General features: G+C 41.6%; 1 pseudogene; it reads left to right on the top strand.

Moving 5' to 3' along the window:
- Window positions 1-562: 562 nt before the first annotated feature.
- LOC122986294 lies at window positions 563-2,967 on the top strand (annotated as a pseudogene).
- Window positions 2,968-13,195: the final 10,228 nt, after the last annotated feature.

Consider the following 13,195-nt stretch of genomic DNA (forward strand, 5'->3'; position numbering starts at 1 on the left):
AGGGACATAATTTGTTCAGCCTTCCCCGACCGCAGGTCCGAGCTCGATGATTACTTGTCATTAATTCTCGACCTGGCCTTGTGTTTCGGCGGCAATGGATTCTATTCCTATCATATCCTCTTCGCCTCCCAAGCTGCTGGTCGCCTCCAACAGTTCAACCAGGGCATGTACTGGGGAACACTGGACCACGAGCTATACTGCCGAGTTTTCGCAGCTCGCGCTTCTCTGCACTGCGAAATGTGCGGCACCCTTCCCATCCTGCCGCAGCATGCACCCTCTCCACCCCCCTGCCCCGCGCCTCAGTAACAGACAAGCGAAGCCCAGCCATGCCATACGACTTGCCATTGGCGGCTCCCCTACCATCCATCACCCCCAAACCTGCCATAGATCACCCGTCCATCCTCGGCCCCCTCCCCAAAGGCACGGACAGGAGAGGGAGACCTGTCCTCTACCAGGGAGGACGGATGATCTGCAATAACTTCAACGACCTCGGTTGCAGCTCCTCCAGCTGCAAATTCCTCCACACTTGCTCATTCTGTGGGGGAGCCCACGCCAGAGCCACATGCCCACACAACCCGACAAAGCAACAGCTGTAGTCAGCCCAATCGGCGTGGCAACCAGGAAGTACTCCGGGAAAAAGAGGCTGATCATCGACCTCTCGTCCCCCCATGGTTCCACTGTTCCAAACATTAACAGCCTGATTCCCAGCCTGGACTTTTCCATGCAATACGCCACCATAGACCACGCCATTTCCCTCATCCGCCTCGCGGGCCAAGGAGCATGGTTGTCCAAGACGGACATCACAAGTGCTTTCAAAGTCCTCCCCATCCACCCCGACTACTGGCACCTCTTTGGGGTCTCCCAGAAGGGCGCATACTATTTTGCTGTGCGTCTAACCTTCGGCTGCAAGAGCAGCCAAAAAATTTTCGACTCATTGTCCAAAGCCCTCTGCTGGATTCTTTCCAACAATTATAAACTCCCATACGTCATCCACCTACTTGATGACTTCCTCACGGTCACGCCACCGTCTTCGCCCCCGTCATACGGTCTCACCACAATGATTTCCACATTCACCGATCTCGGCGTTCCCCTGTGTCCAGAGAAAACAGAGGGCCCAAGCACATCCTTGGAATTCCTCGGCATCACCCTCAACTCCATTACACTCCAAGCATCTCTGCCTACTGAGAAACTCCACCGCATTTCTCTACTCATTCAAAACTTTCCCATGGCCAACACATGCACCAAACGTCAATTACTCTCACTGCTGGGCCATTTCAACTACGCCACCCGCATCATCCCTCAGGGCCACCGCCGTCCCATCCATCCACGACCACGTCACGCTAGACAGCGCATGCAAGATGGAACTAAAAATGTGGCACCAGTTCCTCTCTTCCTGGAACAGCATCTCTTTCTTTTACGACGACCATGTCACAGACGCCAATGACATCCAGCTACACACCGATGCCGCCCCTTCAGTCGGCTTTGGCGGTTACTATGGCGGCAGATGGTTCTCTGCCAAATGGCCACCTGACTTCTCTTCCCTGGCCCCTTCCTCCACCATTTCGGAAATGTACCCAATAATCATTGCTGCCATTCTTTGGGGGCATGAATGGTCCAAAAGACCATCGCCATCCACTCTGACAACAGCACCGTCGTCGACATCCTCAACAAAGGCCGGTCACACAATCTGGACATCATGCAGTTCGTGCGCAAGCTCACATTGGTTTCAGCCCAGCACCAGTTCATTATCCGAGCACTCCACATTCCAGGTCACAAAAACGCAATAGCTGATTCACTCTCTCGTTTCCTGTTTCAGAAATTCAGACAACTAGCTCTGGCCTCCAACCCTCCTCCAACTCCAGTCCCACCGTTTTCAGCCACAATCTACAACTGAACCTGCAACTGGAACAACTGGTCACCATTTCACGGGACAACATCATCAACAGCGTCGCCCCTCGAACACTATCTTCATTCCTCACTGGCTGGAATTCCCTTAAAGCCTTTCACGTTTCCCACGGACTCCCATTCTCTTCACTGGACATTCTTACCCTCTCCTGCTTCATTACATTCTCCCACACTCAACTCAAGATCAAGTCTTCCACCATACAGACTTACCTCAGTGGAATCAATTTCTTTGTTAAATTGATTTCCGGAGCGCCATGCCCAGCCTTGTCCCACTCTCATATTAATATGTTAATTAAAGGTCTCCACAAGGCCACAGGCTACTTGTCTCCCCACATAGACAAAACCCTGGAGTCCATGTTTTTACTAGCCTTTTTTGGCTTCCGACGCTACTCAGAATTCATAGCTCCTTCCTACTCCTTTGATCCATCACTACACGCCACATTGTCCGACATCTCTTTCCACTCTTCAGACACACTCATCTACCACCTCAAACGCAGCAAGACCAACCAGTCGGGTCAACCTCAACCCATCTACCTTTTCCGCCTAGATTCATACATAAGTCCTTACGAACCCATCCACGAGTACATCAACACAAGACTAGCCAACTGAGCTTCCCCTCAAGACCCTCTGTTCATCACGGAAACGGGAAGGGTAGCAACACGTTTTTGGTTCCATCACCACATGTGCTCAGTACTCGCCAGATCCAGAATACCAGACCAGTTCTCAGGACACTCATTCCGCATTGGAGCCGCTTCCACCACCTCTAGACAAGGCATTCCCGACAACATCATCAAAATCCTCGGCCGTTGGTCATCCCCCGCCTATCATACCTACATCCATCACGACCTGGATAACATAAAGAAATCCCATTCTCGCCTCTCTGGTTGAAGTCTCTTTGGGGGCTTCGTACAGATGCCGGATCAATGAGACAGCACCCCCACCCTGAGTCTCAACCCCCTGTTCCCACTTACCTCCCCGACGTCGACGCCTCTCCTCCTTTCATCTATCACTCTCCTATCCACTCCCTCCTTCCCCTCTTTCCCGCCTGCTCTTCTTTCTCCCCATCCCTCGACCATCATCCCCTCGACCCTTACCCCCTCATCGCGCATCCCACGACCTCGACCCTCACTCCCGCATCCTCACACCCCCGACCCTCTCCCTTCCCCCATCCATCCTTCCCTCTCCAACCATCCCTCTAACTATCCTTCCTCCTTTTCACCCTGCTCTTCCATCACACTCCCAATAAACCATTAAATCCATACTCTAGAAGGAGTGGTCTTGGTTAGTGAACTAAGAATAATTAGTTATGAATCTAATGAAGGTGCATTGTCAGTTCATGTTCTTAATGCAGTTTTCTTAAAGCTGCATTCATGGAGTTTTTGCCACGTGGGGGTTTTGAGTAAAATGTCTGACAACTAACTGATGGATTGTCATGAAATTTGGTACATGCATTCATGTCCCGCTCAGGATGAATTATAATAACTTTGGTGAGCTGTTACCCTTTCTTCTAGTGCCAACATCATGTCAGGAATATAATTTGTCTAATACTTTAGTTTATGACCAACTATCTGCTAAACCTATGACATTTCCATCATAATTACGCCATAATAATTTCTGTCAATTATATTAACAAGATGAGTCATCATTGTTTAAATATTAATAGATGCCACAATATGCAATTAAAATCAATACTCCATCATAAACTAAAACTATGAAAATTATCAGGGTTTTGTACTATGTACTAAGTTTTGCACTGCTAGCAGTAATGTGTGAGGATGGTAATGTTTGTCTGTTTAGCCAAAACTTTGGTCCAGAGCAATATTTTTGAAGAACTACTAAACAGATTTCTATGAAATTGCAATGGATATTAATGGTCCTAATGATTTTGGTGAGTCCCTGACCTTTCTTGTAGAGAAATGTTCCACTTTGTATGCTAGAAATAACAAAATCTAACAGGCAGATTGCCAGGAAATATGATAAGCAGTCTTGCTCCCCTGATGTTGAATGATTTGAATGGAACATTGTGCCATTATCACATCAAACTTTACATTTTTAGATCCACTACACTCTGAGAAAATGCAATTTTTAAAAATGTATTTAACCTTTATTTAATCAGGAAGTCTCTTGAGATACATTATCTCTTCTACAAGAGAGACTTGGCCAAAATGGCAGCGTAAAATAGATATCATGCATCAATACATATCATCATCATATGTTGTTCTTTTCATGCAACACTTTCATTCTCTGACCTGAAAATGTTTATTTTTCCTTTCTTGAATTTGTCTTTGTTGTAAACAAATTAAACCTATCAACTATTATACATGTTAGTCTGCTGTCATATGAGTCCCCGTGGAGCAGTTCCCAATTGCCATATGTAGTACTGTTTTCTATTCATACATACCACAGAAAAAGAGAAATTACACCATCATGCAATCTCAAACGCAATTCAAGAACCTAGTATCTCAGGAATAAAAGCTGCTTATTACTGTATGTCAAAGATGAAGAGCAAAAAGAATGAATGATCAGATATTGAATGAAAAGGAACTTATTGTATAGAAAGGTATAGAACCAATTTCATGTTCTGGCAAAAGAATTGTAGATGGAAATGTCTTGATTTACATTTACATTTTATTGTGGATTAATATGCATTGTCCCATACATTTAAATCAATGCAAATACAAAATACACAACATGGCGACACTGTTGGGATTCATAGCTTTCTTAGAATATGTGTTGTGAATACACAAATGCTTCCTCTTTCTTCCTCTTTTTCTGAGTTGGTGATTCACCTACCTTACTTTTGTAAGCAATAATAATGTGCACTACTTACACACTGCACTCACTTACCTTACACACCCATATCAGTTGTTGATTCATTTGGAAATCTCTCTCATGGCACTTCACACTGTAAAAGAGTGTATTTGTAACGCTGAATTTGCTTCCAACCTCTCAAGGCTTAGCAGGTTAAAATGAACATTTTTGTATAACATCTAACAATTAAGATCAAGATATTATTCTCTAAGCAAATTTTTTTTCACCAATGACACATAAATAAAAATATACTGACCGTAGCTTCGATATTTCAAATATTAGAACAGTGAATGAGTATTTAAAAATTTAAAGTATTATTAGCTGTATTTATTGGCATGCCATAACCTTTGCCAGGAACCTTCTATCAGCAGACAAGAAATATATGCATGTCCACACACAGTTTGTTGAGACACTTCATACGTGACACTCTTTTTCAATTACTCTCATTACCTAGAGCAAACACACGCAGACACGCGCACACACAGACACACATGCACAGAGCTGGCCAAGCGTAGCCTGGCCAAGGCAGAGGAGATTATGATGGCAAATTGTATCTGAGTCTTTTCTGTAAACCCCTGAAGCAGAGCTGGAATGAAAACAGAATAGAAAATAGAGACAGAAAACAAGGTGGACTAGAGGGAAAGGACAAAAAACATTAGCAATTAAATATCCATCTATATATCTGTGCCTGATGGCACATCTCAGTGAGAATAATAAAGCTTCTGTGCATGTGTGTTTGTAGAAAGTCTTCACCTTACAGTGATACAAACCTCTCTGTGTATCAGTTTGTGTGTGGCTGAGATATTAGAGAAGAGATGGAGCTCAGGCAGGCAATCACTGATGAACTGTGAATTGCGATGATAAGCTCGAAGGCGCTCCTCTGAATAAAGACACGAAAAGAAAAGCATGCAGAGAATGATGGATTGATGGAGTGAGAGAGGAGAGCGGTGTCAAAGTGAGTGTATGCAACACCTAAGAGATGCATGAACAGTATCCTGAGGTTTCAGCATTTCAATGTTTTTCAAACATAAAACACTGCCAATGTACCAACATATTTTTAAAAAAAGGAAAGAGGAAAGAAATACTCTGTAAATCTCTACAATGTTAAAGTTACAATAATGTTGCAACTAATGCAACATTCCTACTTAAAATCATGTTTAGTTTCATTTATAAAGTCTGGGTCCTTTCTAAATCAAAAGCATACAACTGAATGATGATGAATTTGCAATAGTTCTCAAAAAAGTAAATGTCATTCAAACAGTTCATGCATTCAGTAGTTTTATATTAAGAATTGCAGATGTATTAGTTTATAGCACTATTTTAAATTAGCCTTAAAGGCCCCATTAAATAAAAAAACACATTTTTCCAGTTTTAATCATGCGTCCCTGTGTTAATTGTTTATTTATTTTATTTATTTCTTGTTATATGCCAAATATATGTCAAAAAATCAGTATCAGAGTATTCTTACATCAAAATCCCTGTCTTTTCTTTTAAACAGTTTCAAATGTTTGATGACTCATCCTGCACTCAGGGGCGTTTACAAAAGTTCATCCAATCAAATGTGACTAGCTAGCCACACTGCTAATATAAAACCACACTTCACTGTTTTTGAGTCGTAGTAGCTAGAGTAATAGTAGTAGAGCAATATGGAGAGCGATAAGAAGTGATGTGTCTTCCTAATCTAACAACAGGTGAGGAGGTGCGCATGAAGCCAACAGTTGTCTGTAGCTCAGTTTCTCTCTGCAGCTCTGTATTGCGCTAAACTCTAAGCCCCACCCACTTTTTAGCAGTCCAATTAAATGCAAAGGATTTGATTTAAATCTCTCTCCAGAAGGAGCTGTGTGAAATCTGATAAATTGACTAAAGTGATGTCACTTGCATCAGTTAGGGCTGAAGACTACAAGTTTGAAAATGAAAAAAATCTGGGTGTGTGGATTTAGAAAGAAGTAGGTCACATTAGCCACTACTAGCATAACATACCCGAGCCTTCAACTGAGTGGCTGACAGTCAAGGTTTTGACAAGGAAGAGGAATGCATGGAATGACAAAGATTATATCTCTGGTTCTACTGCATCGATAGTGTACTTTTTAAATCTTAACGGAAAAAAAAATTTAAACATTGACTGTAACAACATTGTTAGAGAAGAGCAATGTTGAATCAGTGAAGAACTCTTAAAGTCCGTGTAAAGGAAAAGCAGAGATATCTTTTGAAACATGTCATACATGTTAGAAAATAATTGCTGAAAACATGAAAAGACTGTAAACTATGTAGTACTGAATTGTGACGTTAGACTTTTAAACTGTTTTTCACCATTTCTGTGTTCAGGATCTTTTGGGTGGGCCTGAAATGGTGGTTCCATGACGTAGAGTTGTGACTAGAATGACCCCTCCCCTAACACTATATAAGAACTAGAGCGCCTTAGCATCAGCTGGGTGTGTAGTATGTTGTTTGCTAATGGCAGCATGCAATACTTTCATTGCAAGCTTAGCATTAGCATCCAGGGGGTGTATGCTGCAGTCACAACAGTAGATGTAAACTCTCTTGGCAGATAGAAGGTCCACAGTTAACTATGAGATATTCTAGGTCAGCAGAGCGGTGCCTCTCAATAATGGCATGTCAGTGCACCAGGCTTTGTTAACATAAATGCACAGTCCCCCAACCCCCATCTCTGGTCTTATCGGAGTCACTAGCTGTTGTATTCGCCCTGCTGTTAAGCCATGTCTCCATAAAAATCATGAAGTTGCAGTCCATAATCCTTTTATGAAAAGATATTTTTATCGTAAAGAAAAATCAAATGATAATGTGTACTGTCAAATATGTTGTTCATAAACGAGACCACCAAGAATGATCACCAACTTCTGCAGTTCCCCTCAGTACAGCGCAGCTGTTTTCAGCAAAAAAAGCTCTCATAAACCCTCTGTGTACTGCCCAGCACCAAACGGCAGGCAGTTAGCAAGTAGCTAGCAACAAGTTGGAAAATTAGCAACTAGCTGGTGAACATAATGGAGCATTTAGCAGCTAAAGAGTCAGATATTTCTCTCAGGAGTCTGTAGAGACCAAAACAAAGCTAAAAAGAGAGTGAATATTGGACTTACATCCATCAGGAGGACAAAAAAATGACTCCAATGCTCTGTGTGCTGGATGTGTAAATACGCAACTGTTTGCTAACATGTTCGCCATATACCTGTGTACAGTGATAATGTATCAATGTTGTGTTTACAGCTTGTTCCTCTGCCCCTGATTGGCCAAAAAACAGTTAGAGCAAGTTTAAAGGAGTAACAGCAACATAGACCTTGCCACTGTATTGGTTTACATGTACATTTCATTCTCAACTCCTCTTGAAGAAGAACAAAGTGAATTCCATTCAGTTTCTTGGCTTGTGCATAAACTTGAGTTGGGATCAAATTGGTAGCTAGAGAGAGACATTTTGTGCATTTCTGGGTTATACTGTTATATTTCTCTTCACCTTTGTATCAAGACATGTGCTCATTGGAAAGCTTGTCTTAGAGCCTCCACCACAGAATGACAGCCGTCAGCACAGTAGTAACAATGGGGGGCCACGATGCCACACTTTCATTTACACAGCAGGAGGCTCAGTTGAAGCTGCTTTTTTCTGCACCGACACTTAAACCAAGTGTGGAAACACGTCTGAGTGATGTCCAACTACAAGGCCTCTCAGGAAAAACAAATATTACTGTTAAAAAGAAGCCAACTGGAGAGGAGTCAGTGTTGAATCTGTTGGAGGTGATCACGCCATCTCCCATTCTGCCAATTTTACTTTATTCTGCCCAGACTTTGGCTGGTTATCTGGTTTATGTGGATGGCTTTCCTCTCTTGCAGGCAATACCTACTGCAATTTAAGCTCAGTGAAAACATTAATCTATCATGTGAGATAACCAAATAATAAATCATGATCTTAAGATCAGACAAAATATAAATGTCAATCCTATCCTACCGAGAAAATCTACCAACATTGCAACATGGAACATCAGGACCACGTATGCAGGAGGTAAGACAGCAGTTTGCTCTCCGCCAACATCTCATATGGATTACAGCACATCCACCCCACCACACCTACTAACCGCAACTGTCCACCTGACCAGTCTGCCAGAGATTGATGTCCTCCAGGTCCTAGTCATTATTGCTTTAGTTCCACATCCAACTGTAATACTTTCTCTACCGGACTTGGACCCGCTGATTTTCCTATTCAATTCAATATCTCCTGTTGTTATCAATAACAAACATAACAATAAACAACATGGCTCCTCCCAGTCTACACACAGTGACCTCCACCTTAACATACCTATGCAACACAACTCGAGCTTATGCCTTCACTCTACATCACAGAAGTACACCTAGGAGCAAATCACCTTGAAAAAGCTTGACCCTGCACCTTCTATGTCCTCCTCAGATGAAAGTTTTAAGTTTGCATTATTGAACATTAGATTGCTCTCTAGTAAGAGTTTCTACATTAGTAATTTTATTTCTCAATATGGTCTACATTTTTTATTTCTCACTGAATGTTGGCTGTCATCCACTGCCTCAGCAACACTTATTAAGGCTTCTCCCCCAGGCTATAACTTTTATTCTCCACTAGACAAGGCAAGAAAGGGGGTGGAATAGCAGCCATCTTTTCAGATTTGCACTGAACGCACTTTTGGGGATTTCTCAACCTTCGAATATCTGGCCATGACTATTACTATTACTCAACAACACATTCTTGCATTAACCATTTACAGACCCCCCTCGCCTAAGGGCGAGGACCCTATTGTTTTTTGTGTTTGTTTGTTTGTTTCTTTCTTTCTTTATTATTATGCCACTTTTAACTTGCATGTAAATGACTGCTCAGATTCTAGAGCGATGGAATTTATGGATCTGGTTAGCAGTCTAGACTTTACCCAACATGTGAGGAACGCTACTCACAACCATGGAAATACACTGGACCTCATCTTTTCAAAGGGTATTGATGTTGATGTTTCATCTATTTTACAGGTTCCAGTTTCTGATCACTCCTGTGTCTTTTTCAAAGTTTTTCTCTCCACTCCAACTAAGTATCTAGAGCCTGACACAATTACTTATCGTTGTATTGACACCACTGCTAGGTCTATACTGGCTGAGTGTTTACCTGATCTACTTGACTCCTGTAGTGCAAATTCTGGTTCTGAATAGCACCTTGCTCAAAACCCTTGACGCTGTTGCCCCTCTTACAACCAGAAAACGTACTTGGATTAAATCAGCACCATGGTTTTCAGATGACACCTGTTCACTCAAACAGACCTGTAGAAAGCTTGAGCACAAGTGGCGTGTAACAAAACAAGAAAGTTATCGCCTTGCCTGGGCTGAGAGTGTTAAAAAGTATAAACACAATCCTCTCAAAACAACGACTATGACATCTCCAATCCTTTGATGGATGCAGGCACTGTGACTCAGATCAACTGCACCCTTTCACAGTTTGAAATCATTTCCCCTGATGCCTTTACCAGCCTGGTAACTGCTTCCAAACCCACAACTTGCATATTAGACCCTATACCGTCTAATCTTTTTAATGAACTGTTACCTATATTAGCTAGTCCTGTTCTTCATATAATAAATAAATCAATTTCCATGGGATCGGTTCCCTCAGCTTTCAAAACTGCTATTATTAAACCACTGCTTAAAAAACCTAATATTGATCCACAAATTCTGAACAATTATCAACCAATTTTCAATATTCCTTTTATGTCGAAACTACTTGAAAGAATAGTTGCTGATCAACTCACTGCCTACTTATCAAACAACAATCTTTTTGATAAATTCTAATCTGGCTTTCGGTCCTGTCATTCAACTGAAACTGCCTTGACCAGAGTAGTCAATGATCTATTAATAACTGTTGATTCTGACTTAACATCATTGCTGCTGCTTCTTGAGTTTAGTGCAGCTTTTGACACTGTGGATCACAGCATACTTCTAGACCACTTGGAGAAGCATATTGGTATCCAGGGGACAGTGCTTTCATGGTTTCAATCATATTTATCAAATAGGACGCAACATGTATTTTACAACGATAGAATCTCTGAATTTTCTCAAGTAAAGTCTGGTGTACCCCAGAGTCCTTGTCCCTATGCTTTTTGCTATCTACATGCGTCCCCTTGGTGACATCATTTGTAAATATGGTATTAGCTTTCATTGCTATGCTGATTATACGCAGCTATATGTACCTGTAAAGCCAAATGACCTTTCCCAGCTCCTAAATTTACAGGCATGTCTATCAGAAATTTTAAAAAATAAATGGATATTAAGTTTTTGCTGTTAAATGCTGATAAAACAGAGTTATTAGTTGTTAGACCAGCAGAACATGAGCATCAGCATGAGAACCTGAGTTTAAATATCGATAACTGTATTATCTCTGAAAGCTTGACCATCAAAAACCTTGGAGTGATTTTTGATTCCCGTCTCACATTTCATTCTCATATCAAGGCTATTACCAAGACAGCATTCTTTCATCTTAGTAATATTGCCAAAATCAGACCTATTCTATCACTGCGTGACGCTGAAACCTTAATCCATGCATTTGTATCTTCCAGACTTGATTACTGTAATGTCCTTTTTTCTGGTCTTCCTACTTGTTCTACTAGAAGTCTGCAGCTTGTTCAGGATTCTGCGGCTAGAATCTTGACAAAATCTGAAATTTTGACCATATCACACCCATTCTGGCCTCTCTGATTTTAAGGTTCTTCTTTTAAGTTATAAGGCTTTGCATGGACTTGCACCACCTTACCTATCAGAGCTAATTACACCATATACACCAGCATGCCCTCTGCGCTCTCTCAATGCTGGTCTCCTGGTCATTCCCTCATTTAACAAAAAATCAATTGGCTTCAGAGCATTTGCCTACCGTGCCCCTTATCTCTGGAATGGCCTTCCATTACATGTTAAAGAAGCACGTTCAGTTGAAATCTTTAAATCAAGACTGAAAACCTACGTTTATTCACTACTATAGAGCCTCCCCTAAAACTTAGCCGGGCCTATCACCTTTTAACATCTATTTAACATTGATGTTTTTAATGTGGTTGATTCACTTTAAGTTTTTTATTATTGTAAATTGATTTCTCTATGTTGTCCTTTTTAACTGTAAAGTGCATTCACTACAACTTGTCAGGCCCATCACCTTTTAACTTCTATTTAACATTGATGTTTTTAATGTGGTTGTTTCACTTTTAATTGTTATTATTGTAAATCGATTGCTGTATGTTGTCCTTTTAAGTGTAAAGTGTGTTGGGACCATGCTGCATGGTGATTCTACACTTTAAATAAAATTGAATTGAATTGAGTAATAATGGAGGAGATGAGGAGATACAGAATATCTCTCCTGGTTCTGTGTGAAACCAGATGGCTCCAGTCAGGGCAGGTTAAATCTGCCAGTGATGAGTCCATATTGTACTCGGGGCACCCAGAAGACTTTGCACCACATAGAAAGGAAGTAGAGTTCTATCCAAAGAAGCCCAGAGAGCCTCCATCAGCTGGGAACCCATCAACTCAAGGATCATTACAGCAAAATTTCATACTATGCACAAGAAAATAAACCTTTAAATAGTGCAGTGCTACACTCCCACCAGCAATGCAGATTTTGAAACCAAGGACCACTTCTACAACCAACTGCATCGCGTACTTCAGATCAAGAGAGGAAAGGACGTCATGGCCTGACACATAACACTGAAAACACACCAAAGAGCAGCAAAATGCAGCTCGCTGCAAAAATTTTTGTCCTTTCATTTCTGTCCTGTGTGCCGCAATAACATACTACCAATGTGAACCAAAAAGCTTGTTGACATATCTGATAGACTATGTTTCTGAAGTGAGATGGGATGCTTCTTCCACTACTGTGTATAGGGTACAGTCTAGCTAATAACGTGAAACAAGTTTTTGGACAAGACATGCACTTTCTCCTGTGTGCTGTCACATATACGATCATGATATTGCCTACGTGTCCAACATAAACAGCCTATTTTATCACTTGTGTGCAAGGTGAGTATTGAAATTGAAGCAGAAAGACAAACTCTGGGGCATGAATATTATGAAACTGCATAACCAAATACTGACCCACATGCAACTATATCTTCTCAGTTCAAACTCACCAGTCACACCAAGCAGATTGGCAATCTCTATCCATACAAGATTTCTTTTTTTCTGCATCTCTGTAATTGTTCAATGTGTTGCCATAAAGTATGGGGTGTGAAGAAACAGCCACAATCAGTTTATCTTTCATTGTTAATGTGTTTTGGGCAGCAAGAAATTATTTGAAACAGAGGTCGCCACGTCAGAGGACTCTGTGTATTGATTGGCTGCAGGTTTTCTCTGGCTGCAATTCGCCACAAAAAGTTAAACTATTTCCAACTTTTAGTTTGGTTGCACTTCGCTGCAGAAGGTGGAGGCCGCGGCGAAGTGCGGTAACCACAGGTTTTCCATAGATATTGCATAGCAGCTTGCTGCAGGACGCGCT

The sequence above is a fragment of the Thunnus albacares genome, chromosome 1 (genome assembly GCF_914725855.1).
Source record: "Thunnus albacares chromosome 1, fThuAlb1.1, whole genome shotgun sequence".
NCBI lineage: Eukaryota > Metazoa > Chordata > Actinopteri > Scombriformes > Scombridae > Thunnus > Thunnus albacares.